The sequence below is a fragment of the Thalassophryne amazonica genome, chromosome 5 (assembly GCF_902500255.1).
Source record: "Thalassophryne amazonica chromosome 5, fThaAma1.1, whole genome shotgun sequence".
Lineage (NCBI taxonomy): Eukaryota > Metazoa > Chordata > Actinopteri > Batrachoidiformes > Batrachoididae > Thalassophryne > Thalassophryne amazonica.
In genome coordinates this window covers 38,763,553-38,791,239 of record NC_047107.1, presented here as the reverse complement: position 1 = coordinate 38,791,239, position 27,687 = coordinate 38,763,553, and the positions used below count along the sequence as shown (strand labels likewise).

The following is a 27,687-nucleotide window of genomic DNA, read 5'->3' as shown; positions in this document are numbered from 1 at the left end:
TGGTTTTCTGTATGGTTTATTCTCTTGCTGGGTTTTTCTGCTTGGGCCTGTCTGAATCCATCTCTCTTGTCTGTCTCTTGGTTCTTGGTGGTGGGTGTTTCACTCTCTCTCTTTTATTAGCACAATAGAAATTTATAACAAAATGTTACAATTTATGACAATAATATATATACATGAAACAAACAAACAAACAAAAAAGACAATATGAGCATACTGTGCAAGGGAGTGGTAGAAGCCAAAGAGGCTTATCAAAGACCCACTCCCCAAAAAAAAAAAAAAAAATCACAACAGTATACAACAGTATTTATCATTCACAAAGTTTAAAACATTTAGATCAATTAAAGCAGTTAAAATGAATTTGTCCATGTAAATACGAGGTCTATTAGAAAAGTATCCAACCTTATTATTTTTTTCAAAAACCATATGGATTTGAATCACGTGTGATTACATCAGACATGCTTGAACCCTCGTGGGCATGCGAGAGTTTTTTCACGCCTTTCGGTTACGTCATTCGCCTGTGGGCAGTCTTTGAGACTGCAGAGACTGCTGCTTTGTTTGATCAAAATTTTTCCAAAACTGTAAGGCACAACTGAGTGGACACCATTCGATAAATTCAGCTGGTTTTCGGTAAAAATTTTAACGGCTGATGGGAGATTTTGGTCTGGTAGTGTCGCTTTAAGGATGGCCCACGGCGCCTGACAGCGATCTGCGCTTCGAGGCGGCAGCGTCTCGCCGTTTCAAGTTGAAAACTTCTACATTTCAGGCTCTGTTGACCCAGTAAGTCGTCAGAGAACAGAGAACTTTCAGAAGAAGTCGGCATGAGGAGTTTATTCGGACATTCCATTGTTAACGGACATTTTGTAATGAAAGAACGTGCGGGCAGAGTCGCATGTCGGGCTGGACCCGACCGCGGGGGTTCGCGACAGGAAAAACACCTCCGTTGGAAACCTTAACGGGCAAGTTGGAACATGCCCAAGCTGTTAAACAATTTCTCAGTTACTCACTTGTTGAAAGCCATCAAAAGCCGCCTGAATTTTACAAATGGTTTTCAACACGGAGGTGTTTTTCCTGGCGCACACAGATTCGCCGAGTCGTCACGGAAACGACTCAGCGAATTTGCACGCACGTCTTTCATTAAAAAAGTCCTTAAACAGTGGAATGTCCGCATAAAGTCCTCATGCCGGCCTCTTCTCTGTTCTCTCACGACATCCTGGGTCAACAGAGCCTTAAATTAGGATGATTTCAGCTTGAAACAGGCCGACGACGGCGCCTGGAAGCGCTGCAGGACGTCCCGCTCCGTGGGAAGTCCTTACACCGACAGAAACACCCCATAATCTCTCATCGGCCGTTAAACTTTTCACCGAAAACCAGCTGAATTTCTCGAATAGTGTCCACTCGGATATTCCTCACAGGTCCAGAAAAAAGTTGATAAAGCAACGCGCGCCGTCTCGAGCAGCGTGTGAAACAAAGGAATTCAGCCGAGAGGGCGGGACCACATCTCACTCAAAGCCTGCCCACAGGGAAATGACGTCACCGACGCGTGAAAAAACTCACGCATGCGCACGAGGGTTCAAGCATGATTGGTGTAATTGCATGTCATTCAAATCCATATAGTTTTTTTTTTTATAAAACTGCCGGTTAGTTTTATAAGATACCTCGTACTCGTGGAGGAGCTTTACATTTAATCCACATTTATATCTGTATAAAGTGATGGGTGGATTTATAAGAGGTACCGTATCATTCCAAGATTTAACACCATGATATCTGATGTGACACTGATAACGAGTCGTTCTATGCAAACACACACACAAAAAAACAAATCCACTGGAGCCATGAAGAGCTGTTGGAAGTTAGAATGAAAAGCTGGACTAATTTATGACAGTATTTTTTTTCTTGCATTGAGGGAGTACAGTCTTTATTTTTTCTTTCTTTCTTTCTTTCTTTTTTTTTTTTTTTTGAAAGTACACAACATCGTCAGAATTATTTCTGGACTTTTTTATGTACTTTATTTATTTTTCAAATTATTTTTGGACTTTTGGAAGTTGTATTGTTGATGTCAAAGCAGCAGTGACGCACCAAAATGTAAGTCCCTTTTCTGTTGTTTCTAAATTAATATATCAAATAACAAGGATCTATTTTAGCTGTTATATAAAACAAATAATGGACGTTTACATTCTTTCAATGGAATGAATATTTAATTTGGTGAAAGCTGGAACAGACCATTCAACTTGGCTTCACCTCATTGAATGGTCTGTTCCAGCTTTCACCGCATGAAATATTCATACCGTTGAACTCATAAACATTCATTATTTGTATAATTTCATCTGTTTGCAGCTCCTATAAAACACAAACCCTACTGACAAAACCATAGCATTAACTTGTCTTACATTATCTACTCTAAAATATTTGCACTTTACAGTGAGTGCAGTTCTCAGATTACACACAGACCATGCAGTGTGTTTCCTATACACACACTTGCTTCGATCACAGCCACAGAAGCCTGACTCCTTCAGAGTCATGGGTGTCTTGGTGGCTTCCATCACTAATCTCTTTCTTGCACAATCAATCACAATAGAACAGTCTATACTCTTGACATATTTACCATACGGGACCATAGGTTACTGTTTCTATATGTATCTTAGTGAATGATGCAAATAAACTCTAAAACAAACTCAGTAACTTGGAGGGACTATGTGTAAAACTGGTGTTCTGTCGAGATGAGGTGCGTCGTCGAGATGAGGTGCGTCGCATAACTGCATATGTGTGCACTGAAAAAAATTACTTGACGAAGTTCGCTTATTTTGATGGGCAAGTAAATGTATAAATTGTTCATCCGAACGTAGTAATGTATAAAATCTACTCACTATAAAACGATAAGTATTTGTAACCTGGAGTTAGCTTATTTCGACAGGCAAAATATACATATACATACATTTATGCTCCTAACGTAAAATACAGAAAATGTTTTACTTACTGGGCTATAAATACACAGAATACAATTAATAAAAAAAAAACTTTGACGGAAAAAAAAAACAAAATGCGCATGCGCAGTTGCACGTCGAGCGAGTTACATCATCTCCACATGTGCAGTTGCACGAGGCACCTCATCTCGACAGGTGACATCTTCAAGTCCGGGGTAGAGTGATGTAGCGCGATGCACCTCATCTCGACGTTCACCTCATCTCGACGGGTCACCGGCTGTAACGCCAAAATGCTTAATTTAATGCTTTGTTAAACCTCTGCTAAAGGTCCACACTAAACCAGATTTTATTGTTCAATTTCAACCCCAATGTAGTGGTGTATCGTGTCAAAATTACAAAAATTGCGTAAATATCCAACTACTTATTGACCAGGCTGTAAATTCAAAGTCCTCCATATACACACATATTTTTGTAGTTTTACGCACGCAAGGCATCACGAGTAAGGGTCATAAATTATGTTATAAAAACAAACACACGCAGCCATTAGATTTGACATGTATGATCACGTTATTTTCTGATTCGGCTTCGGTTGTTGTCAGTTTTGCAAATCATGGAAGAGAAATACTGGATGTGGTGAAATGTTGGCATGTTGATGCGTTGAAGGACATGGTAACCCTCAAACAACCAAGTGGGGTCATTTTAATAACCCTGAGCAGATTTTTTGTGCACCATTTTTCTAAGTTTAATTGGAAAAAGTTTCCTACCATAAATTTGTCAAACTATCTGACCTGCATTTGTTCATAGAATTTTTCAAGGATCGTAGATCTGTGTGGCAAGGAATAAACCAAATTTGTGCTGGGTCACATATGCACCCCAAGGATGATCTATGAGATTTTAGACATTATAGCTTTGGATGGTATTGTAATTTGCTCACTCTAATCATTATATTTTACTGTTTGCAGGGAAGCATGGCCAACAGACCAAGAATAGCAAGATTTACAGCTGCACAAACATTGAGACTGATTCAGGTTTATTGGTTTCCAAGCATAGACAGCCTGCTGAAAATCACACCACAGATTTTAAATAAGAATCTGGGGACTGAGATGGCCATTCCAGAATGTTGTACTTGTTCCTCTGCATGAATGCCTTAGTAGATTTTGAGCAGTGTTTAGGGTCGTTGTCTTGTTGAAAGATCCAGCCCTGGCGCAACTTCAACTTTGTCACTGATTCTTGAACACTGTTCTCAAGAATCTGCTGATATTGACTGGAATCCATGTGAGCCTCAACTTTAACAAGATTCCCAGCACCTGCACTGGCCACACAGCCCCACATGATGGAACCATCTACAAATTTTACTGTACGTAGAAAGTGTTTTTCTTGGAATGCTGTGTTCTTTTTCTGCCATGCATACGACCCCTTGTTATGTCCAAATAACTCAATTTTAGTTTAATCAGTCCACAGCACCTTATTCCAAAATGAAGCTGGTTTGTCTAAATGTGTTTTAGCATACCTCAAGCGACTGTTTGTGGTGTGTACACAGAAAAGGCTTCCTCTGCATTACGGCATCATACAGCATCTCTTTGTGCAAAGTGCACTGTATAGTTGAAGGATGCACAGAGACACTATCTGCAGCAAGATCATGTTGTAGGTCTTTGTAGCAGGTCTGTGGGTTGACTATGACTGTTCTAACCATCCTTCCGCTTATCTGAGATTTTTCTTGGCCTGCCGCTTCGGGCCTTAACTAGTACTGTGCCTGTGGTCTTCCATTTCCTCACTATGTTCCTCACAGTGGAAACTGACAACTGAAATATCTGACATAGCTTCTTGTATCCTTCCCCTAAACTATGATGTTGAACAATCTTTGTTTTCAGGTCATTTGAGAGTTATTTAGAGACTCCCATGTTGAAACTCATTACAAGAGATGCAAAGAGGAGAAACCTTTGTAAATGGCCACCTTAAATACCCTTTCTCATCATTGGATTTACCTGTGAGGGGAGGTCAAGGGTCAATGAGCTTAACAAAAGAATTTTTTGTTCTAATAATTAGTGCTAAATGTATTCAAATCAATAAAATGACAAGGGTGCCCAAATTTATGCACCTACCTAATTTTGTTTAAATAATTATTGCACGCTTTCTGTAAATACTACAAACTTCATTTCACTTCTCAAATATCAGTGTGTTCGTCTGCTATATGATATATTTAACTGAAATTTCTGATCCAGACAAGCAATAATTTATAAAGAAAAACCGTGAAAATTATCAGGGGTGCCCAAACTTTTACATACAACTGTAGCTCATGATTATCACAAAGGATGACTGATGGGTTCACTGAGATTTGTGTTAAAGTATTAACATATTTGCTAGTCACCGGTTCTTCTATATTTCATGCTATAATTATCCTACCTTGGTCACTTGAGGGTTAAAGCAAGGGGTCTGAAATGCAGCAAAATGAGGAAGGAGGAACTGTATGCTGCTTGTTAGTGATGCGTGGGTCAGGATTTTTAACACCTGCACATCGTCGAGCAATGATGAAAGCCAATCCTGGCCACCCAACCAGCAAAAATATGCACTGATTAAAGACCCCATTGCGGGGGCTATGTTGCCATGGAATCCACACTATTCAAATAGAGTATGCTTTCTTATTTATTCCACATTTTAAAAAGAACAGACAAGTTTAGACAAATAGACATGTTTTTATGTTTATATTGGCAGCATGGTGGCTTAGTGGTTAGCACTGTTGCCTCACAGCAAGAAGGACATGGGATCGATTCCCACCTATCACCTTTCTGTGTGGAGTTTGCATGTTCTCCCCATGTTTGCGTGGGTTTCCTCTGGGTGCTCCGGTTTCCTCCCACATTTAGACATGCAGGTTAAGTGAATTGGAAACTTTATAATTGTCCAGGTCTCCCTTGCAAAAGAGATCTCGATCTCAATGGGCCTAACTTGGTTAAATTAAAAAAAATAATTAAATTAAAATTAATGAGGAAGAAAGATGGACATCAAGAGATGGATTATTTAAGTGTGGAGAATCACCCAGTTTTTTTTTTATCAGGCAAGCATGAATAATTTGTGTGATGTAACAGAGGAATTAATCTACAACATCACAAAAAGTTAGCATTTTAAGATGTCGTTAGAGCCAGATGTTCCAATGTGCAAATGCTCTATGTTTCAATGAAGTCAATTACTGTCCTTGTTGAAACATGCTCAAAAAAGCTGACTCAAAGATAAATATAACCATCTCACTGCTGGTGATCTTAAAGGAAATTTTAACATGGAGTGGCTTTAAACAAGGAAATTGGTTCCATATACAACCCCAGTTCCAGTGAAGTTGGGACGTTGCACAAAATGAAAATAAAAACAGAATACAATGATTTGCAAATCCTCTTCAACCTATATTTCAACCTCTTTAACCTATATTTCAACCTAGATATTTAAGGTTCAAACTGATAAACTTTATTGTTTTTGTGCAAATATTTGCTTATTTTGCCGCTTATGGTCCCGTGTAGAAAGTTCTCCAGATTCTCTGAATCTTCTGATTATATTATGGACTGTAGATGATGGAATCTCTAAATTCCTTGCAACTGAACATTGTGAAACATTGTTCTTAAACTGTTGGACTATTTTTTTTCATGCAGTTGTTCACAAAAAGAGGTGATCCTCGCCCCATCTTTGCTTGTGAACAGCTGAGCCTTTTTAGGGATACTCCTTTTATACCCAATCATGACACTCACCTGCTGTTTCCAATTATCCTTCTCACCTGTGGAATGTTCCAAACAGGTGTACTTTGAGCATTCATCATCTTTCCCAGTTTTTTGTTGCCACTGTCCCAGCTTTTTTGAAACGTGTTGCATGCTTCCATTTCAAAATGAGCAAATATTTGCACAAAAACAATAAAGTTTAGCAGTTTGAACATGAAATATCTTGTCTTTGTGGTGTATTCAATTGAATATAGGTTGAAGAGGATCTGCAAATCATTGTATTCTGTTTTTATTTACATTTCACACAACGTCCCAACTTCGCTGGAATTGAGGTTGTAATAGCATGATTTTGCAGTGGAATTTGTTGACTTTTCAATGTATTACATGTGCTCAGTGTCTTGTTTATACCATCTGACCTGTGATCCAGGCGGATTAGATGAAGCGTTCATCGCTTATAAGTGCTACTGCTAGAAAGGCCACTAACAGTGGCTGCTAGCTTCTGTGGTTAAAACCATGTTTGCCCTTTCTGAGCATTTTATTACAAATATCTGATGTCATATTGTTTGGTGTACATGTAATAGTACATGTACCAAAAAGATGGAGCATTATTTCCTTTGAATGACATTTTTATATTATTTAAATTTAGTGTTAGCACTAATTAGCAGGTATCCATAGCTTGGTGACAGTGATGCAGGGGCTGATTCAGTATCACAAGTCCAACAGAAATAATGATATTCGAGTCATTTTCAGGTTGAAGAGTGGGATCAGTGAAAATAAATCAGCCAAATATTACCATAATATGGGACACATTTGTAAAATAGAGGTAATTTTTTAACTCTTTTTTTTATTATTAAATACAATTTTCTGAGAGTTTTTTTATTATTACTATAAATTATAAATATAAATATATTATAAATATAAATTCAACTTCAATGTAAATATTAAATAAATGATAAATATAAATATCAAATATATATTTAATAATGACTACTCTACAGTGGTGGACACAGCTAACCAAAAAGTTAGCTTCGATAACAGCTTATCAGCTAACTGAAAAGTTGTCTTTTATAAAGCTAAACCGATAAACCATCCAAAAATTTATCGGAAGGTACAACTTTCAGTATTGCTTCTAATACACTTGCAACTACTAACAAGCTAATTTAGCATTTTAACACCACGATCACTTCTGGTTGCATTAAAGTCTTGGAAAATAAAGCACTTTTGAGTTTTGGTTTTGATTTAAACATCATCAAACTATTCCGGATAGAATAACTCCATTAAGGTCAGTTCTGTCATTTGTACAAAGTTAAAAAATAACACATATATATTTTTTATTTTAAATACTGCAGTAATTCTGAAGTTTTGTAACAAACACAGACAGATGCCAAAGGGATTATGGGTAAATGAGCCTCTGCTAACACTGATTGGTTGACTCATTCATTCTATGTAAAAACCAACATGTTAATAATATGAGGTGTGTGTGTTGGTGTTTACATGTAGATGTGCTTTTGTAAAATATGCCTTTGTTATTTGTTAAAAAAAACATTTGCAAAAAGTCAAAAAGTTGTGATTTGACAACCGTTTGATATAACCGGGGTCAAAATAAATAGAACACTGACATCTACAGGCATCGAGATGATCATACTGCCATGAACACTACTGGCCAGTAGATGGCAGTAGATACCATGAAAACCTGCCAAAACAAAATTCCAGATAGTCTACTACGTTTAAGATACATGGAATTTAATAAATGCAAACTGAATTTCAGACATCTCATATAGATTACTCTGGAACAAAGACAATAGACAGCCTGATCAGAGCATCTTAAATGCATTTCTTCTGTCGTGAATGTACTGAGATTACCCATATTGCACCTGGACACAGCATGTCCACACTAAAACCTTCAAAATTAGTGCATTACTTTAAAACTAAAACATATATCTGATAATTTCACTTTATAAAACTTCAGACGTGATGTTCATTTAAATAACTTGTCTGAAATTAGTTTGGTTAAAATTTTAACTTTAAATTCTTTGTCTGCAAGGGATAGAGTGGTTTCTTCTGGAACCAGCTCTCCACTGTTTGTAGAGGATAGAACTGCACTTCCACTACAAAACATTTAACAGGTAGGTACTCAACTGATTTTTGACTTCATACATTTTTGTAACTGTTAAGCTCTGTTTATCACACCGGTCTAAAATTTATTGGCCAAAATTTATCGGAAGATAATTAGTCCACTGATGGTTTTCAAAGTTACCTGAAAAGCTAATCTGATAATGAAAACATTATCTTTGATAATTAGCGGTTAGTGGATTAGTGGAACTGTGCCCACCGCTGCTACTCAAAACATCACCATGTTGGCAGAGCTTACTCTGGAGCGTGAACAAGACCGTGCATAACCTGGACCAGACAAATGAAAGCTAAGACAACAATCTAACCTTGCTTTGGGTGTTTTATTTAATAAATCATTTTTTTGTGGACTGAGCTGTGGTTCTTCTAATGTGTGGCTTTGGTGTGGGCATTAAAAATTATGAGCCACTTATTTACTTCAGAAATTGTGGATTAACTGAAGAGCAGGTAACTGAGTGGATAAGGAGCTGACCTGCCAACATGTAGACCTGGGTTCGAATCCTGTTCATGCTACTTGGGTTGTAAATGGGGACTGGCCTTGGCTGGGAAAGTAACTTGCTTTGCATTGGAGTCACGTCCAGGGCGAGTCGTAGACTCTCATCTGCTTGACACTATTTACAGTTTTTCACAATTGCTAAAACACACTTTGTGAAACCATTTACCCTTTTCTCAAAACTCTAAACACAAAACCCATTTTTTAAACCACATGCACGAAACCCTAGATTCTTGTTACAAAACTGACCATCTCAAAACCCTTTTAACTTTCCCCAAAACCAACTAATGGTCTCAGAATCATTCTCTTAGCAGTCAAAATGAAAATCCTGCTTAGCAATGATCAAACAATGAAAGACATACTGGGTAAATCTACAATCAAAAAATAAAATATTACAATTAAAAAAAAAAGCTCACTGAGCTTCATCATGCCTTTGGCCTGGGTCAGGCCACAAGACTTCGTCAACATCACAAGCGATGTTCTCTCTTCTGAGGCAGCGGGGGAAGAAGGCTCTTGTGTGGCGTATCCAGCCTTGGCATGACTCCTCAGTTATGTCGCCACAAGCTAACTCCATGGCCCGCAGGAGATCCACTCTGATATAGGGTTGCCGGTCATATACCTTCCACCTCCAACTTGAAAAAAACTCCTCTATGGGGTTCAGGAAAGGCAAGTATGGTGGGAGGTACATATTGATGAATTGCTCATTGATGTTAAACCATTCTCTTATTTGAGCAGCACGATGGAAGCTTACATTGTCCCATATGATCACATATGTGTACTGGTCATTCATCTCATTCTGCTGAGCCACCAAAACATCCCGGAGACCTGCTAGAAATGTAAGAAGGTGTTGAGTGTTGTATGGCCCTAGTGTTACATGTTGATGCAGGACCCCACAGTTGCTTATGGCAGCACAAATGGTCACACTGCCACCACGCTGACCAGGGACATCAACAATGGCACACTGACCAATTATGTTCCGGCCCCTCCTTCTCCTCTTCGCTAGGTCAAATCCTGCTTCATCCACAAATATATATTCATGTGGCCTTTCACTGGCCTCCAATTCAAATATTCTCTATATAAAAAAATAGATATTTTTGTAAGTGAACAGAAAGACGGGCAGATATGATAGTGTTTACAATATGCAGTACTTGTAGTGTATCTGAATGTGTACTTACTTGGACATACTCATATCTGAGCTCTTTCACTCTGTTAGAGTTGCGCTCAAAGGGTACTCTGTACACTTGTTTCATGCGCACTCTGTTGCGTTTCAGGACACGGTCAATGGTGGAGAGGCTTACGGTGTTGATTCCTTCAAAATTGACATTGTCTTCAATCACTCGCTGTTGTATTTCGCGTAGTGTACTGTATACAGTATTGAACATTTACACTATACCTGTTCTGTTGTCTGAATTATTATTATTATTATTGAAGCCACAGAGAAACAGCTGAGGTTAGGTTGGACTCAAAGTCCTGCTTCTGAATCCTGCTTCTCTCATTGACATCGCATGAACCAGAACATGGTCAATGATTGTGGACCGGATTTCATCATTTACTATAACTCGTTGTCTTCCTCTTCCTCCTCTTCCTACTCCCCCACCTATAACACGCACCCGTCCCCTGCACTACTGGTTTCTGTCCATTGTTGCAATGAAACTCCAACCAGCCTGTTTCAACTCTGAACTGGCTTATATTGGTTGTCACATCATTAGACACCAGTGTTAACAGTTTTGACTAGTAGTGTCTAATTGGTGACATCTGTGCTTTAATTGTGTTTATCCTCTGCTTTGTTTGGTTAGTAATATAATTAAGAAGTGAATTATTATGCAGAATGTGTTTTATAGTATGAGAATGTGTTTAGAGTTTTGCAAAAAGAGTGATTGAGTTTTGCTAAATGTGTCTACCTATGTGAAAGTCGTCTACGGTTTTGCCAAAAGGGAGATTAATTCAATAACTGTGTAAAGGCATTTGAGAATTTTATTTAGGGAATAGGGTTTTGTGTTTAGCAACTGAGAAAAACTGTAATTTGGAGATAAGCACTGGCACCAATGGGCCTCAGAGGCCTATATTCGTGGATTAACTGGACCTAATTGTCATCAAGCTGCGATAGCTGCAAAAAGTGCTATCACCATTAGTATTCAAATTAATAAGACAATAATTTCACTCACATAAATACTGCAGCACAAACATCCTCGGTTGATCCGTTCAGACAATTCATCACACAACAAGCACATTACTACAGAGATATTTGTCAATAAAATGCTCAAAAACGATGGACCATGTCCTCCACGGCAACCACAGCTCTAAACTGGTGCTCAGTTTACAGCAACAACCCATGAGCTGTCACTCAAAGGGACCATGCCCCTAATTATGCATAATTTTAAATCTTAAAACTTCTTAAACAAAAGAATAAATAAAAAAATTCACCTTCTGTACAGTTGTCATGGAGGGGGAAACTATCCATAGAGACCAAAAGTGTTTTTGTACCATGCTGTGAACATGTTTATTTGTGATGTACAGTCAAACATTTTCAGATGGGCTTCTGTAAGAACCTGCTCCTTTCTGAAACCAGCCTGGAGCATCCTGTCAAGGAAATGGAACTTTTCTTGTTCCGGTTGTGCCTCAGTTTGGACTGTTGACACTTACCATTTGGAAAAGATGCAGTGCGTGCTGACCAGTGTTCCCAGTTACTTTGAAAAAGTAATCCGATTACTGATTACTCCTTAAAAAAGTAACTTAGTTACTTTACTGATTACTCAATTTTAAAAGTAACTAAGTGAGATAACTAGCTACTTTATTAGTCACTTTCAGCAGCTGCCAACAACACCCCCCACCCTGCCACCTCAACATGAAAATGATAACCCGTATTGCCAATACTCACTTTATAGTCACCCTTTCTTGACTTCAATGAACAGAAATACTTGTTTTATTAAAAAATAAATAAATAAAGACATCTTTCTTGACTTCATATTTAAATGTGGACAGCACTTTAACAGTAAAACTTAAAATTTCTAACCTACATTGTTTATAAATGTAACATTTAAATTCCTTCTAAACATTTTAGTTGTTGAAATTATTATTATTATAAGTAGTAGTAATATTAGTAATAGTATGAAAATATGTCTTCAAAAGTGGACCTTTAATCGAGGGCTGTTGTGGGGAGCCGCCCTTTTCCTGCATGAATTCGCCTCTGGCTTGCTGTTTGAGCAGGAAGAATGGATAGCATTTATTTATGCAGAAAACATGACCAGATTGACAGGTAAGAGTGTTTTATTAGTGTTTTTACATCATGTTGTCCTCAGAAAGATATTTGGGTGGAAAAGAGCCTTAGTATTTGCGCGTTGCAGATCAGCTGTTTTTAACGAGGACACGCACAGAGTTTTAAAGAGAAAAAAAAAACATTAAAATGTCTTTGTAAAATGATAGCTCCGAGCATCACCGTGCTTTGAGAGACAACTGTTCTTCAACTCGGAGCTGCAGCACATTGGATGCAGCTCTGTGCAGCCGCTCGCTGAAGGTGGTCGAAGCAGTTCAGACGTCCCCCTGCATCTCATCGGGACACCTGTTTTAAAGCTGCCATCAACCCAAAATACAAAAATAATAATAACGCACAGTGACTCAGAGAAGTAACTTTAATGTGATTACTGATTTGGAAAGATTAACGCGTTAGATTACTCATTACTGAAAAAAGTGGTCAGATGAGAGTAACGCGTTACTAAATAATGCCTTACTGGCATCACTGGTGCTGACCACACATACCTGCATGAGTGGAGAGTGGACATGCAGACTGTGCGGGAGACGGTGAAGACGGGATCATTTAAAATATAAAACGCACACCCCAAAGAAAAGTAAGGTGTGATAAGTATTTGAAGATGGTCTTCATGAAGACGACATCAGTACTGGTTATTTTGTGAGTCGGGTTGCTTTGAGAACCAAATTGGTGATGGGGTGAGTTTGCGTGAGTAAAATAATTAAAAATGTTGAGTCTTCTATATCTGTAACAACTCTTAAAATTCAGTGGCTTTTTTTGCAGGCAATTCTGAGTTATTTAACTAAATTTTGTGGGGGGAAAAAACTGGATTTGTAGTTTCTGAGTAGTCCTGGTAATTACCAACTTAATATAGAAACTGACTTGTGTAACAATATTACCCCTCAGAGGAGGTAATAAATAACATTATTTTATCAAAAGTTTGCCCAAAGAAAGTAGGAAGACAAATAATCATGTCCTGTCCCATCTTAGTCCAGTCAAGCACCCCCACCTCCTCGAGGAATTCCTCTGCCATGACTAACTACAGTACAATGGGAGAAGTGAGATATAAACAGAGGAAGACAAGAAAAGAAAGACGAGCTGCTGTAAGGAATGGGGGTGAATGGGGAGGTAGAGACGTGTGCATGGACAGAATAATATAGAATGGGTCACGACACACAATTCAACACGTGAAGGTTTTGGTAGATCGATGTGAGGTGGCAGCCTACATCAACAGGCTTCAAATAAAAAAAAAATAAAAATCACACCACTCTTTCATCCTTGTGCTCACTTTCACAAAGATCCTCGTTAAAATACTAACGGTATAGGAATGGTATAGGGAGCATCATATCCTTGTAGCTCCCCCTTAACCCAAATTAAGATGCGAAATGGGGATGTGGGGGGCGGGGGGAATTTATTCTGTTTGAAAAACCGAGAGGATTTATGACTGGACTCAAGGATCCATTTGGTGGTTTGTTAATTTAAAGAACAATGAAAAATAACCAGAGAGCTTGTATATGTGTCAAATAAGACTGGAGAGGTTTATTACTTGAAAATTATACTTGTAGCTCATTCAGTCATTAAAATAATAAAAAAGCATTGATGTTTTCAGCAGTCCTTTTCCAGCACTCCATTTCATTTTTTTTACAGAGTCTAGCCAGGCTAATGTCAACCAGAGAAGACGCCAGCTTTTCTCATTATTATTTTATTTTTCACAGTTTGTACATATGAGAAAGGATTATTGCTCTGTGCACCGACTGTCCACACAGGTTACAAGGTGAAATGAAACAAGTGGTTTTGATTGCAACATAATATGGTGATTTCTGTTTTCATATCAAAAATATACAGTCTTGTGCAAAATCTTTCACAAAGAAATGACAGCAATCAAGTTCAGTTGGCTGATCAGTTTTTTGTCAGGGTCACCACAGGATCACCATGTATCTGCATGTTGATTTGGCACAAGTTTTAGTGCGGATGTCTCAAAACACTAATGAAGGAAACAAAAGTCTAATTTCTAAAGAAACATTACCTTGTTTAAGACTTCTGCACAAAATGCCAGACAGAAGCATTTAGAAGGAACGTACGGTACATCCGGAAAGTATTCACAGCGCTTAACTTTTTCTACATTTTGTTGTTACAGTCTTGTTCCAAAATAGGTGAAATTAATTTTTTTCCTCAAACTTCTACACACAATACCCCATAATGACAATGTGAAAAACATTTTTTTGTGATTTTTGCAAATTTATTAAAAATAAAAAAAACTAAGAAATCACGTGTACATGAGTATTTTCAGTCTTGTCCTTGAAATTCAAAATTGAGCTCAGGTGTATCCTGTTTCCACTGATCATCCTTGAGATGTTTCTACACCTTAATTTGAGTCCATGTGGGGTAAATTCAGTTGATTGGACATGATTTGGAAAGTCATACACCTGTTTACATATAAGATCCCACAGTTGACAGTGCATGTCAGAGCACAAACCAAGCATGAAGTCAAAGGAATTGCCTGTAGACCTCCGAGACAGGATTGTCTCGAGACACAAATCTGGGGAAGGGTACAGAAACATTTCTGCTGCTTTGAAGTTCCCAATGAGCACAGTGGCCTCCATCATCCATAAATGGAAGAAGTTCAGATCCACCAGGACTCTTCCTAGAGCTGGCCACCCGTCTAAACTGAGCAATTGAGGGAGAAGGGCCTTAGACAGTGAAGTGACCAAGAACTTGATGGTCTTCTTCTTCAGAGCTCCAGCATTCCTCTGTGAAGAGAGGAGAACCTTTCAGAAGGATGACCATCTCTGCAGCAATCCACCAATCAGGCCAATATGATAGAGTGGCCAGACGGAAGCCACTCTTTAGTACAAGGCACATGGCAGCCTACCTGGAGTTTGCCAAAAGGCACTTGAAGGACTCTCAGACCATGAGAAAGAAAATTCTCTGGTCTGATGAGACAAAGATTAAGCTTTTTGCCTGAATTCTATGAATGCCAGGCATCATGTTTGGAGGAAACCAGGCACCATCCCCACAGTGAAGCATTGTGGTGGCAGCATCATGCTATGGGGATGTTTTTCAGTGGCAGGAACTGGGAGACTAGTCAGGATTGTGGGAAAGATGAATGCAGGAATGTACAGAGACATCCTGGGTGATAACCTGCTCCAGAGCGCTCTTGACCTCAGACTGGGGTGACAGTTCATCTATCAATGACCCTAAGCACACAGCCAAGATATCAAAGGAGTGGCTTCAGGACAACTCTGTGAATGTCTTTGAGTGGCCCAGCCAGAGCCCAGACCTGAATCCAATTGAACATGTCTGGAAAGATCTGAAAATGTCTGTGTTCCTCATCCAACCTGATGGTGCTGGAACGAGGAATGGGTAAAACTGCCCAAAGACAGGTGCACCAAGCTTGTGACATCATATTCAAGAAGACTTGAAGCTGTAATTGCGGCCAAACATCAATATAGTATTGAGCAAAGGGTGTGAATACTTAAGTACATGTGGTTTCTTAGTTTTTATTTTTCATACAATTGCAAAAATTTCCACAAAAAAAAAAACATTTCATGTTGTCATTATGGGGTGTTGTGAGTAGAATTATGAGGGGGAAAATGAATTTACTCCATTTAGGAATAAGGCTGTAACGTAAAAAAAATGTGGAAAAAGTGAAGAGCTGTGAATACATTCTGGATGCACTGCACTTTGTCATTAATTATGAGGCGAATGCATCATCAATATGTTAAATCTGAAAACATTTTCATGACCAGTCAATGATTTTGTTATTTTTGCTTTCCACTAGTAATTAGTTAATCATATGCATGTTAAAACCCACATTCATAGCCAGTTGTGGTCGCACTTTCAGCAAAAAACACATCTTCTGACATAATGGTATCTGAAGCAACACGTTAGGTCATTGTCAGTTTGTCCTGAATTGCTTCTGAACCGTCTGTGCTGTTTTGATATGTGCAGGATGGAGCCAGTACACTTAATTTGCTTCGAGCTCTACAAGGTTAATTAAAAGGTTTTAGTGTTATAAAATAGTCCAATTATTTCATATAACATATTCTAATATGTTAATTTTATTTCACTCAGAATTGACCATGAAAATTGTTACCTTAATTTTTGGGAGATTCGTCACTTCAATCAGAATAAATTACATGTAGCAGTTCCAGTTTTATAATCAAACTGTTGATCTTAAAATCGCTGTTAACCTGTGTCTGACTTTTCTACCAACATCTGGTAATATGGTAACTTGCTAAAACATGCACATTTTTGCGTTACTTAAGGAATGTTTAATTTCTGTCAAAATTTGAAACTAAAGTATCTGTGACATCAGACTGACGGTGTCAATATTTGGATAAATCTGCCCACCATCACATTTTGTGAAGCTGGGTTTAAAACATTTTGAATAATGTTACTAAGTGCCAGACAAATAAGTGTTGCTGAAAACATAACCAAGGTCTGGTGGTCAGTGAGGCCACTGCTACTTGTTTATTAACAAACCTAGTAAACTAAGAAAAGGCTCAGATGCTGACCCATCTGATGCCGTCGCCTGTGTTAACACCCCACGAGGTCAGATTTCAAGTTTGACACCTGAATAGGGATGCTGGACAGCTGTAATAGGGCTCGCGGCACACATATAGGCCACAGTATGCAGGGTTGCCAACTTTGGGACTTTGGCTGGAGTGAGACTCTGCACACACATAGCGTGCGCTGAAAATTTTTGATAACCCTAGCCCTAATTTTTTTTTTTTTTTAATTCTGGCAGTCTGTCTGACACTTCACAAAATAAAAAGATTAGCAGTCACAGGGAAGTTGTTATTCATGTGGAAATCTCTAGATACAGTTTTATAAGGAATAGATGCTGAAAAAAAAAAAAATTGGAACCAGATTTATATCAATGGTAATGTCAAATTTATGCTGAAGCAACAGGTGGCAATATAATCCTAATCAGATAGCCATGTTGGCCAACCAAAAAAAAAAAAAAAAAAAAAAAAAGATTAAAGCCCTGATTTTCTTGTCTACACATAAGCACTGAGTTTCCAAAAAGCTTCAGTATAAAAGGAGTTTTGCAAAAGCTATGTTTTCAGTGCCCTAAAAGTTGACATGTGGATGAAAGGCCAACATGCATAGAAAAAAGATATGGCTTCCAAAATGCCCATGTATGTGAGGACAAAGCCTCAAAGTGTGTATATCTTGAATTGGTACACTGAAAAAAGTGGAACATGGACTAACTTAATATAAATACAAAAAAAAAAACAAAAAAACAACACTGTAATTTGTCCGAAACATATTAATTTCCCTCAAAGTAAATTTTCATTTTGAGGATTCAACCATATTATAAATGTACTTTGAGAAACACAAATATAGGTATAACAAAATTACAGTGTTGGCGGAGGTTATGTTTTCACCCCTGTTTGCTTGTCTGTCTGTTTGTGAAAAGCCTGGAGCCCACAATTTTTCATATATTGTTATGAAATTTTTTACTGAAGATTTATATCCTGATAGGCTAGAACTAATTCAATTTCAAGGTCATAGGTCAGGAAAAAAAGATTAAATTTCTTTCATATTTGAGAACATTATGTAGGATGTTATCCTTTATTGACTGACAAAGTTTGATCAGGATGTGATGTAGAATACAGATTTTGTGGCCATTTAAATTTAACATTGAAAACCCTAAACTTACCAACCCCCAGAGCAAGCAAACAGGTGACAGTGGTTAGGAAAAACTCCCTCTGATGATTTGAGGAAGAAACGTCAAGCAGACCAGACTGAAAGGGGTAACCCTCTGCTTGGGCCACGCTACCGACACAACTGACAAAACAATTTACAAAATGAATATACAGGAAATTTTGCTGGTGCACAGGACGGGAGGGTTGCAGAAGTAGACACCACATTGTATCTTAATCAAACGTGCCCCAATCACTCTCATATTTGAACATGAGGTGCAGACTGGCACTCACTGATAAGGTTTGATCCAGATTTTATTTTGTGGACATTTAAATTTAATATTGAAAAGCCCATTTAATGTACATTTTGCATTTATATCTCAATCAAAAGTGCCTCAATCACGCTTATTTTTCTGTTATGGATTTGCCTACACCACAAAAATTGGATGGAGGTTCCAATTTTATGCCAGTTTCTCTAGCTTCCAGTTATCATTTGGAAACCGAGTGCCAAAAACCAGTGCGCTTGGTTTCAGTGTAGAAGGTTCCCTGTTCAAATCCCACCCTTGCCACTTTTCTCCATGTGAAGTGGAGTTGCGTCAGGTAGGGCATCCGGCGTAAAATCTGTGCCAATTCAACATGCAGATCCACCTTGGATTTACTGTGGCGACCCCGAATGCAAACAAGGGAGCAGCCGAAGGGAGTTACAGTGATAACCAATGTTCTGTGAAAATGATCTGAAAAATAATTCAGAAACTAAAAAATTTGGAAAAAAAAAAAAAAAAACCCTGCACAACAACACAAAAAACTTTGATTCAAGTGCATGAATTAAATATTTACTTCTGACATTTGATCACATCTAATTTAGCTTATGAAAAGCCACTTGGAATAGAACTTTAACCTTGAAAATTTTTTCCAAGATTAAAATTTGTGCATTTGGAAACTAATGTTGCACTCTGAGTGTGGTGCTCTAGTTTTTTTTAATTTTTATTTTATTTATCCAAGTTTCACCTTTTTCGATGTACAGTAGTGTTCAGAATAATAGTAGTGCTATGTGATTAAAAAGATTAATCCAGGTTTTGAGTATATTTCTTATTGTTATGTGGGAAACAAGGTATCAGTATATTCAGTAGATTCTCACAAATCCAACAAGACCAAGCATTCATGATATGCACACTCTTAAGGCTATGAAATTGGGCTATTAGTAAAAAAAAAAAAAAAAAAAGTAGAAAAGAGGGTGTTCACAATAATAGTAGAGTCTGCTGCTGACGCTACAAACTCAAAACTATTATGTTCAAACTGCATTTTTAGCAATCCTGTGAATCACTAAACTAGTATTTAGTTGTAGAACCACAGTTTTTCATGATTTCTTCACATTTTGTTGGTTTGGAATCAAGATTTTTCTCATTTACTAGTGTGCTTGGGGTCATTGTCTTGTTGAAACACCCATTTCAAGGGCATGTCCTCTTCAGCATAAGGCAACATGACCTCTTCAAGTATTTTGACATATCCAAACTGATCCATGATACCTGGTATGCGATATATAGGCCCAACACCATAGTAGGAGAAACATGCCCATATCATGATGCTTGCACCACCATGCTTCACTGTCTTCACTGTGAACTGTGGCTTGAATTCAGAGTTTGGGGGTCGTCTCACAAACTGTCTGCGGCCCTTGGACCCAAAAAGAACAATTTTACTCTCATCAGTCCACAAAATATTCCTCCATTTCTCTTTAGGCCAGTTGATGTGTTCTTTGGCAAATTGTAACCTCTTCTGCACATGTCTTTTATTTAACAGAGGGACTTTGCGGGGGATTCTTGCAAATAAATAAATAAAGGCGTCTTCTAACTGTCACAGCACTTACAGGTAACTCCAGACTGTCTTTGATCATCCTGGAGCTGATCAATGGGTGAGCCTTTGCCATTCTGGTTATTCTTCTATCCATTTTGATGGTTGTTTTCCATTTTCTTCCACGTGTCTTTTTTTTGTCCATTTTAAAGCATTGGAGATCATTGCGATGAACAGCCTATAATTTTTTGCACCTGCATATAAGTTTTCCCCTCTCCAATCAACTTTTTAATCAAACTACGCTGTTCTTTTGAACAATGTCTTGAACGTCCCATTTTCCTCAGGCTTTCAAAGAGAAAAGCATGTTCAACAGGTGCTGGCTTCATCCTTAAATAGGGGACACCTGATTCACACCTGTTTGTTCCACAAAATTGACAAACTCACTGACTGAATGCCACACTACTATTATTGTGAACACCCCCTTTTCTACTTTTTTTTACTAATAGCCCAATTTCATAGCCTTAAGAGTGTGCATATCATGAATGCTTGGTCTTTTTGGATTTGTGAGAATCTACTGAATCTACTGGTACCTTGTTTCCCATGTAACAATAAGAAATATACTCAAAACCTGGATTAATGTTTTTAGTCACATAGCACTACTATTATTCTGAACACTACTGTACTTTCTTGACACCCACAGCAAACCCAACTTAAATGTTGTTTCCACACCAGCCATCAACCCCTGTGATACCATATTCAACTTAAATTAGGACATGTAAAGAGTATCAGTAATATATTATAGTATCTCCTCTTTAATTAGGAAAACACATCTCAGATGCAGCTACATCAGGAGGCAAGACAAAAAAAGTGTACCTTGAGCGTGATAGTCATCTTCTTGAACAGATTCAGTATTCCTCTTTCTGTGGTTTCTGTTTTGACCCTGTAACACTCTGCTTGTGTCTTCTGTGTGCCCTCATGAAGATGAGAGCCTTTTGTATACTGTCTGCCCACAACAGTGCCTTCATTCCCAAATTGGCCAAATATCACGTAATCGAGAAGCAGCACACAACACACCCAACACTACAAATAATACACAACCCCACAAAACTATTTCTGTGTGGGATTAATTATCCTTCGATCTGTGAAACCTATTTACTTAAAGCAAATAAATAAACATAAAAATGTGGGAAAACCACTGCAACATACTATACAGGTACATTGCAGCATGCATATATATATATATATATATATATATATATATATATATATATATATATATATATATATATATATATATATACACATACATACATAAAGTCAAGCAGATATTGCAGAAAAAATGTACAAGTGGATCGTGCATTTTGAATCTCCTTTTGGATTAAAAATGTAAGCAGTTTGTATTATCAGAATGCATTCAATAATCTATGGCTGAAAATTTGTGCCACACTAGTTGCACAATCACAACTTTATCCAGTCACAAACAGAAGCCTATAACTCCTCCAGAGCTGCCATGGCTGTCTTGGTGGATTCCTTCACTAGCGGTCTTCTGACATGCTCACTCAGTTTTTTAGAACTGCACACTCCAGACAGATTTACCGTATAGTGCCACACTGTTTGTATTTTTTTAAATAATAATTTAGGTAAATGAAGTCCAGCACATATTCAGCAACTTGGAAATGTTCATGTATCCATTCCCTGACTTATCTAAAGAAGATTGGCTGTAACAGTGATGATTTTTATTCACAAAACCCAATACCATAATCAAAATGAATAATTAATGATCAAAATAGGAGCTGATGAGATTAATAATAATTCATAATTGATTAGTCATTGCAGCGCCAAATCACCATAAAGGGCCCTATCTTGATGCTCTACAGTTGTGCTCGAAAGTTTACATACCCTGGCAGAATTTTTGATTTGTTACCCATTTTTCAGAGAATATGAATGATAACTCAGACTTTTTTTCCACTCTTGGTTAGTAGTTCTATGAAGCCATTTATTGTCAAACAACTGTGTTTACTCTTTTTAAATTATAATGACAACAGAAACTAACCAAATAACCCTGATCAAAAGTTTACATACCCTGGTGATTTGGGTCTGATAACATGCACACAAGTTGACACAAACAGGTTTGAATGGCTACAAAAGGTAACCATCCTCACCTGTGAGCTGTTTGTGTGTAATCAGTGTGTGTATAAAAGGTCAGAGAATTTCTGGACTCATGACAGACCCTTGCATCTTTCATCCAGTGCTGCACTGACATTTCTAAGTCATAGGGAAAACAAAAGAATTGTCAAAGAAAACATAATTGACCTGTATAAAACAGGAAAAGGATATAAAAAATATATCTAGGCGACTGAGAATGCCAATCAGCAGTGTTCAAACTGTAATTAAGATGTGAAAAATGAGGGATTCTGTTGGAACCAAACCACAGTCAAGTAGACCAAAAACATTTCAGCAACTGTCAGGAAAATTGTTTGGGATGCAAAGAAAACACCACAAATAACTTCAGCTGAAATACAGAACTCTCTCTAAAAAAAAGTCATGTGGCTGTTTCAAGACGTACAATAAAAATGCACTTGAAGAAAAATGGGCTGCATGGTTGCCAGAAGAAAGCCATTACTATGCAAATTCTACAAAAATATCCTGCTTACAATATGCCAAACAGCACAAGGAACAAACAAACTATAAACATTACATTTGGAGAGGAGTCAACAAGGCCTATTATGAAAGGTACATCCTTCCTACTGTGAAGCATAGAGGTGGATCGCTGATGTTTTGGGGATGTTTGAGCTACAAAGGCACAGAAAACTGGTCTGTGCCCAGGAAAATTGCACTGCATCAGCTCGGAAGCTGCGCATGGGACGTAGTTGGATGTTCCAACATGACAATGATCCAAAACACAAGGCCAAGTCAACCTCTCATTGGCTACAGCAGAATAAAGTGAAGGTTCTGGAGTGGCCATCTCAATCTCCTGATCTCAGTATCATTGAGCCACTCTGGGGAGATCTCAAACGTGCAGTTCATGCAAGACAGCTCAGGAATTTACAGGAACTGGAGACTTTTTGCAAAAAAGAATGGGCAGCTTTACCATCAGAGAAATTAAAGCGCCTCGTCCACGACTACCACAAAAGACTCCAAGCTGTCACTGATGTTAAAGGGGGCAATACACGGTGTTAAGAACTGGAGTATGTAAACTTTTGATCAGAGTCATTTGGTTAGTTTCTGTTGTCATTATGATTTAAAAAGAGCAAACATGGTTGTTTGACAATAAATGGTTTCACACAACCACTAACCATGAGTGACAAAAAAGTTATCATCCATATTCTCTGGACAATGGCAAATAAATAAATAAATAAATTTCTGCCATGGTATGTAAACTTTTGAGCACAACTGTATGGTACACAGTCTAAAGTGCATAGCACAAGTGGATTTTGGGGTGTGTCCAAGTACACATTCGTATTTACAGGGTGTATAATGTGAGTGCAAAGCAGGGGTGCTGACCAAGTGGTTAATTGCGCTTGTTTCAGTGCGGTAAGTTCCCGGTTCAAACCCACCCTTGCCCGTTCTCTCTGTAATATGGAGCTGTGTCAAAAAAGGGTGTCTATTGTAAAAAAACGTGCCAAATCAACATGATGATCCAACTCAAATCTGCTGTGGTAACCCCAAGTAAAAGCAAGGGAGCAGCTGAAGGGTCTTACAGAATTGGTGTACAATCTAAAGCACAGAGGGCAAATCATTTAGTTATGAGTATGTTTTTGGCACATGATTAAATAAATCAATCACTGTCAGCTGTCATCCCCTTCACACTATGGAATTTGGGCCTAAGTAAAGTAACCAATGGCACAGAAGAATCTCACACGTCTGAGTCTGCAGTCTAAACAGCAGTGCCCCAGGTTCAAGTGCACATGGATCTTACAGGCAATAACAGATGACAATCTGGTTTAATTCATTTTATGCCCAGAACACACCCATGATTACTAGAAACAAAATACAACTTGTTTCAGCCCTCTGCAGTACTTTGCATTCAGATTACACACCTTGGACACTGCCTCAATTGCACTTTCACTATGAGATGTGCGCTATAGATCATCAAGATAGGGCCCAACATCTTTCTATCAGTGCTTCCAGCAGTGGTCCATGATGCACAGATGGGATGAAGCCAGTCTGTGGCCCAGCAGTGGCGTGTACATTGGGCTGTACGTTCCTCTGAAAGTCCCCTCTATCCTTTTAAACTTGGTATTGAGGGACATCGATCTTATCCTGTGCACTGGGTGCAACACTTCAGTTCCTCATCAATGAGCAGGCCTTCTTTATGGCACTACCCCTCTTTGTAGTGTGCAGCCATTAAGGGGCTGAGACAGAGGGAAAGAGAAGCAGGCAGTAAAACAGTTTCCGCCCAGTGAATCACATTCAGACCCTCACAGAGGCAATGGGGGCTGACCCCTGCCAGGCGATGACATAAACACTGACAAACAAAGGACCTGAGCAAGGGGGGATCTTATTGGATCCAACAAATGGACCATGAGGAGTAGCAAATACAAATTGTACATTTTATGGAGCAACATGAAGATAATTTTATGCCAGGTTGCTCCAAACACAACTCCTGGAAGAACTGTGGTCCAAAGCTGCATTTTGGAACAAAGTGAAGCTGCTGAGGAGGAGCAGGTGTAAGAGCTGAATGGATACAGAAGCAGCTCCCTCCCTTCCTCCCCTGCAAGCAAAAAAAAAAAAAAAAAAAAAAAGGATTTAACTCTGCAGAGGCGCCACAGAGAAGGCCAACAAAAGAGATTTACAAGAAATGACATCACGTTAGATCAATTAAGGATAAGTCAGATAATCAATTGTTGATGAACTGGACATCCCACCATCATCATCATCATTATCATCATCATCATCATCAGATTATGGAGTCTGGACATGTGCGTAAAATACGCACATAAATAACGGCGTCATGCGCAAAACTCAAAGTGTGCCAAGATTGCTTATGGGCAGAGTAAAGCCTGTAGATTAGAGCTTGTATGAGAAGCTCGCTCGCCATGTGTGGCAGGTCCCCCCGCTGAATTGTTGTTTTATTTCAGGCGCACAAAGCGCAGTGATCACGCTGGAGATCCTGGATGTAACCATGGAAGCGTTTGTCTCCCCCTCAATGGGCTATACCGGCCATTCACCGACTGATCGCGCTGAATCAATATTTAGGCTTTTCAGTTTTAAGAGTAGCTCCAAAGGGGGGGATTTTTTTGGCACGGCGGGAAAAAAGGAAAAGAAAAAGAAATTAGCAGTGTGCCACCGTCACTTTTAATGTTTTTTTTTTTTTTTTTTTTAAACGTGTTAGACAATACGTCTGCTTGGGCTGTCTGGCATAATTGATGAGGAGCGTCGTTAATCATTTCTTTTTATTCTGATGGCTAAATAATCACCTGTCACAGAGTGGAATTAATCTAGGAAAGTTATTAAACGAATTCAAACTAATACATCTTACCTGACAGCTTGATCGGCCTCTCTGTCCAATTTAAATTACTTTATTCTGAACATGGATCACCTCGAATCAGCTCCTCTTCTCAGTCATCATCAAGTGTGTTGTTTTTGTTTTGATCGTTTAATCCTTCATCAGAGTCGGGATCCCGGCGAACAACGTGGTCTGAAGCGCGCGTGTCACCAAACCGGAGCGACTCCACAGCGCGTGCTTCTTCTGTGCGCAACGGCTCTGAACGCGACACAAAGATTAGTCTGCTGCAGCTTCTCAGGGACTCCAGGTCTGTTCGATCCCACTTAGCGCTAATGACACAACATATTTTAATCCCATCTGCTCTCAAGTGTGGGTTAAAGACGGAGAGCGCCACCGTGTGGAACAAACAGGCATGGTTCGAGTCCCGGCGTGGCGCCAAATTGTCAGGGTTTTCTTCTTCTGAATATTCCATTTTATGATTCGAAAGTGAATAATAAATATAACGTTTGTACTACAGTATGTGCTACAATGTAAAAACTAGACTGTTTAAAAGCAAATATTAGAGGTGAAACACAATGTACATGTCTTTGTTGACAAAAAGTATCTAGAAAGTTATGTTCAATCTGAAAACAGATCTGAAGTTTTTTAAAAATAATTTTAAAATACTACAAAGGCACTAAAGTGGTCCATATCTGAATAGCAGCAACTGTAATAATAATAATAATACCAAAGAACAATTCTCTCTTTATATGGACTCTATTGACATTTTCCTTTTTTTGATCCTGTTGGTGACATTTGAGCTTCAGAATCACCTTTACTGTCATTGCATAGTAAAACAGCACAACGAAATTTGCTTGTGCATCCTCAAAAACAATGCTTGGACTCACACGTAACACACACTCTCACATGCACCCACACACACCCACACACACACATACCTCAGTTAAGAACATCAAGAAATTTGGGGGGGATGAGGCGAGCTCAGAAACCTCTAAATTGCACCATTCCAGTCAGACATATATGTCTCATATTGCACTGTCCCAAACAGACATATCTCATATTGCATGAATCCCACATTGTCTTTGTCCCATATTCCACATGTCCCCTATTGTTCCGATTAGAGCAATGCAGTTGTTCTGACTGGAGCTTGGGCACGTCTGTTCAGTTTTGTAATGGCTCTAGGAAAGAAGCTGTTTTTTATCATTGTGGTGTGGGCTTTGAAGGCCCGATAATGCCTGCCAGATGGATGCAAAGAGAAGCGGTGGTGTGAGGGTTTTTTTTTTTTTCAATTTTTTCAATTTCATTCATTCATTCATTTTCTACCGCGTAGTCCATTTAAGGGTCGCGGGGGGCTGGAGCCTATCCCAGCAGCCATAGAGCACGAGGTGGGGTACACCCAGCACAGGACGCCAGTCTGTCACAGGGCCACAAACAAACAAACACAGACACACCCACACACACCTACGGACAATTTAAAGATTCCACTCCACCAAACCTGCATGTCTTTGGATGTGGGAGGAAACCGGAGCACCTGAAGGAAACCCACACAAACATGGGGAGAACATGCAAACTCCACACAGAAAGGCCATAGGTGGGAATTGAACCCATGACCTTTTCGCTGTGAGGCACCAGTGCTAACCACTAAGCCACCGTGCTGCCCTTATTTCAGTTTCAATTTATTTTCATTTATATAGCGCCAAATCACAACGAAGTTGCCTCAAGGCACTTCACACAAGTAAGGTCTAACCTTACCAACCCCCAGAGCAACAGTGGTAAGGAAAAACTCCCTCTGAGGAAGAAACCTCAAGCAGACCAGACTCAAAGGGGTGACCCTCTGCTTGGGCCATGCTACAAACATAAATTACAGAACAATTCACAGAACAATTCACGGACAAATATACAAGAAATGCTGTTGGTGCACAGGACAGGAAGATCGCCAACACAAATACAACTCCCATCTCTGGATGGAGCTGCACCTTAAACACAGAGGAAAAAACAGAATCAGGCATCAGAAAGACAAAAACTACTGTATAATTTGCCAGCATTAAACAACAAGAAAAACAGAGGAAATACAAAGGTGATCGCCGGCCACTAGCCCTAAGTTTCAATAAAAGACCCAGAATTTAGACCCGCAATATGTGCCCAAGGGGTGCTATATAAAACAGACCCCTGTGGAACCTCACATTTCATGTCACTAAGGTTAGAGGTAGTGTTACTGTACAAAACACAGTGAGAACGACTGGTCAAGTATGACGTCAGCCATGCAAGGGCACTCCCAGTAATCCCAAAATGATTTTCCAGCCTATCAAG

At 38.8% G+C, this 27,687-nt stretch overlaps 1 protein-coding gene across 3 annotated transcripts in view; it reads right to left on the bottom strand.

The window, feature by feature from the left end:
• Nucleotides 1-25,710, bottom strand: part of adgrv1 (adhesion G protein-coupled receptor V1) — a 444,323-nt gene extending 418,613 nt beyond the window's left edge. Inside the window, exon 1 of one of the 3 annotated variants that reach the window (XR_004560688.1) lies at nucleotides 25,411-25,710. The gene's annotated coding sequence lies outside the window, so the exon portion shown is untranslated. The remainder of the gene's footprint in view (nucleotides 1-25,410) is intronic. The other 2 variants (XM_034170035.1, XM_034170036.1) reach the window with 2 other exon arrangements.
• Nucleotides 25,711-27,687: the final 1,977 nt, after the last annotated feature.